The sequence below is a fragment of the Myxocyprinus asiaticus genome, chromosome 35 (assembly GCF_019703515.2).
Source record: "Myxocyprinus asiaticus isolate MX2 ecotype Aquarium Trade chromosome 35, UBuf_Myxa_2, whole genome shotgun sequence".
Lineage (NCBI taxonomy): Eukaryota > Metazoa > Chordata > Actinopteri > Cypriniformes > Catostomidae > Myxocyprinus > Myxocyprinus asiaticus.
Genome location: NC_059378.1, coordinates 13,286,347 through 13,290,382, shown reverse-complemented (window position 1 = coordinate 13,290,382; position 4,036 = coordinate 13,286,347). Strand labels below are relative to the sequence as shown.

Here is a 4,036-nt window from a genome sequence, read left to right as displayed (position 1 = left end):
CTATCACTCATTCCCATCCATCTTTCACACTTTCTTTTCCATCTGTCTGTCTGTCTTTATCTCTTTCTTTCTTTTTTATCTATCACTCTTTCCCATCCATCCATCACACTTTCTTTTCCATCTGTCTGTCTGTCTGTCTGTCTTTATCTCTTTCTTTCTTTTTTATCTATCACTCTTTCCCATCCATCCATCACACTTTCTTTTCCATCTGTCTGTCTGTCTGTCTGTCTGTCTGTCTTTTTTATCTCACTCTTTCTCATCTATCCATCACACTTTTCCATCTGTCACTCTTTTCTATCTTTCTGTCTGTCTGTCTGTCTGACTTTCTCTTTCATTCTTTTTATCTATCACTCTTTCCCATCCATCTATCGATCACATTTTCTTTTTCCATCTGTCACTCTCTTTTCTATCTATCTGCCTGTCTGTCTGTCTGTCTGTATCTCTTTCTTTCTTTTTTATCTATCACTCTTTCCCATCCATCCATCATCTATCATCACACTTTTCCATATGTCACTCTTTTCTATCTATCTATCTATCTATCTATCTATCTGTCTGTCTGTCTGTCTGTCATCACTTTCTTTTCTTTCTATTTAATCTATCTCTATTTCTTTCTTGTCGGTCTGTCTCTCTCTTTATCTCTTTCTTTTCTTTCTATCACTCATTCCCATCCATCTATCACACTTACTGTTCCATCAGTCAGTCTGTCTGTCTGTCTATCTCTTTCTTTTTTATCTATCACTCTTTCCCATCCATCCATCTATCATCACTTTTCCATCCGTCACTCTTCTTTCTATCTATCTATCTGTCTGTCTGTCTGTCTGTCTGTCTGTCTTTCTTTCTTTTTATCTATCACTCTTTCCCATCCATCTATCGATCACATTTTCTTTTTCCATCTGTCACTCTCTTTTCTATCTATCTGCCTGTCTGTCTGTCTGTCTGTATCTCTTTCTTTCTTTTTTATCTATCACTCTTTCCCATCCATCCATCATCTATCATCACACTTTTCCATCTGTCACTCTTTTCTATCTATCTATCTATCTATCTATCTATCTATCTATCTATCTATCTGTCTGTCTGTCTTTCTCTTTCTTTCTTTTTATCTCTCACTCTTTCCCATCCATCTATCGATCACATTTTCTTTTTCCATCTGTCACTCTCTTTTCTATCTATCTGTCTGTCTGTATCTCTTTCTTTCTTTTTTATCTATCACTCTTTCCCATCCATCCATCATCTATCATCACACTTTTCAATCTGTCACTCTTTTCTATCTATCTGTCTGTCTGTCTCTCTGTCTGTCTGTCATCACTTTCTTTCTATCTAATCTATCTCTATCTGCTTATTTCTTGTCTGTCTGTCTCTCTGTTTATCTCTTTCTTTTCTTTCTATCACTCATTCCCATCCATCTATCACACTTTTCCATCAGTCTGTCTGTCTGTCTATCTCTTTCTTTTTTATCTATCACGCTTTCCCATCCATCCATCATCCATCACACTTTCTTTTCCATCTGTCACTCTTTTCTATCTATCCGTCTGTCTGTCTGTCTATCTGTCTGTCTTTTTTATCTGTCACTCTTTCCATCCATCCATCATCTATCATCACACTTTTCCATATGTCACTCTTTTCTATCTATCTATCTATCTATCTATCTGTCTGTCTGTCTTTTTTATCTATCACTCTTTCCCATCCATCTATCATCACACTTTTCCATCCGTCACTCTTTTCTTTCTATCTATCTATCTATCTATCTATCTGTCTGTCTGTCTGTCTTTCTCTTTCTTTCTTTTTATCTATTACTCTTTCCCACCCATCTATCGATCACATTTTCTTTTTCCATCTGTCACTCTTTTCTATCTATCTGCCTGTCTGTCTGTCTGTATCTTTCTTTCTTTTCCATCATCTATCATCACACTTTTCCATCTGTCACTCCTTTCTTTCTATCTATCTATCTATTTATATATCTATATATCTGCACGTACGTACGTACATAGGCTAGTTTTTTGTGTCCTCTTCATTTCATGCAGGTTTGTGAATTTGTATTCTGTTGTAGATCAGGGGGAGTGTATGAGGTTTCTGGGTTGCTATAGTTACCTCAAGGTCATTTTTACGGAGTTCCATAAGCATTTGTTTCTAGAGAACATGGCACAAAAAAATCTTAAAGGAATTATTTGACAATAAATGGATTCTAATGAAAACAGTGATCAAGGAAACAAATTGATTCGACATGAAATGTTTTATTTAGAAGTGAACTATAAACATGTAAATGATGAAAGACACATTCTCAACCTCAGGCTTCAACGTGTAATAGTCCACTCCACACGAACACTGCAAACCCTCAGGTGTAGCTAGACCATCAGAGGAGAGAGGGTACGGCACAGGAACAGGCCATTAACCATGTGATGGCAACACAATAGGTGGCGTGGAGCCTTCTTAAGTGGAAATTGCTAAACAGCTTACAGACCACCACCCATCTCTCAACAGCCAAGACAACAAGAGACCAGAGTGCAATTTCACCACTGAGTGTGGCAAAGTGGCCCTACATGTTGAAGCCTCCACGGCCCAGGACAAAGTATCCATACAAAGAGGTGTAGAAGGTGGTGGTGAATCCACCAAAAACCATGAAGAGGTCAGCTACAGCCAGATTCAGAAGGATATAATCAGGGTTGGGGTGTAACGGAATACATGTAACGGGATTACATATTTAAAATACAAAATATATGTAACTGTATTCCACTACAGTTACAATTTAAATAATTGGTAATTAGAATAAAGTTACATTCAAAAATTATTTAGATTACTGAACAGATTACTTTGCATTTTATTGTCATTTGTTTCATTTAATATTTTGTCCTTTCAGATGGAAAACATTTATACATGTAAATGATGTGATCCAAAGTGCATTTGAACAGCAGTGAAACACTTTCTTATGATGTGTTACATTCATACGAGCAGACAGAGAAGTAAGTTTGAAGTAAGTTTGGAGCAGAAGAAATAGAAATAAACCTTGTGTAAATTGTCAGCTTTGTTACGCTAAAATGCTATTTCTATCCATTTTACAGGCACATGTTACCAGGCACGATCATATTTTTTTATCAAGAAAATTCACGTTGGATCATAATTTCCTTTGATAGACCTTTGATATTAGGGCAAAATCATATTCTTGATGATAATTTGTTTTATTGTTTTCCTGTAAAAATATCTAAAAATCCTTAAAACAAGATCAGTTTGATTTATCTTGTTTTAGAAACAACACTGCATAAGATATTTAGGTTTTTCAGAGAATGTATTTTTAACATGTATTTTGTTTTACTGTACTGGCAGAGTTTTTATAGTCAAAACAAGTGAAAAAATCAACCAGTGCTGAAGAAGTAATCCAAAGTATTTAGAATACGTTACTGACCTTGAATAATCTAACGGAATACGTTACAAATTACATTTTACAGCATGTAGTCTGTAATCTGTAGTGGAATACATTTCAAAAGTAACCCTCCCAAACCTGGATATAATTCAGGGGCGCTCGAAGCTTCTTGTTTTGGATAGTCACGTACAGTGTGAGAAAGCTGAATGGGATGCAGGTAACGATGAGGAAGAACATGTAACCAGTTATGCAGTAGAATGCCCATGGCGCTGCCAAGTAGTACTGTGGGTAATCTTAAGAGCTGCATACCACACTGGTCACATTAGACATGAGAATGTAAAAGTCCGGCCCCTCTGTGCCATTCATGGTTGCGGATTTGTGTCTTCAACACTCACTGTAGATATGTTAGGCTTCTGGTTGCTTTCTCAGACCTTAATTAGCTTGTTAGGGCTATGGCTTGTTCACAATCATCATTTGGAAAGGCCAGGTGATGCAAATTTAAAACCTTTATACATACTCTGACTCCTCACATCTTGTCCCAACAATCAGCAGACATGGGCTCCTCTAAGCAGGTGCCTAGCACTCTGAAAATTAAAATAATTGATGCCCACAAAGCAGGAGAAGTCTGCAAGAAGATAGCAAAGCATTTTCAGGTAGCCATTTCCTCAGTTCGTAATGTAA

General features: G+C 36.7%; 1 pseudogene; it reads right to left on the bottom strand.

The window, feature by feature from the left end:
• Nucleotides 1-2,235: 2,235 nt before the first annotated feature.
• On the bottom strand, nt 2,236-3,721 carry LOC127426616 (blue-sensitive opsin-like; annotated as a pseudogene).
• Between the last annotated feature and the right edge of the window lie 315 nt (nt 3,722-4,036).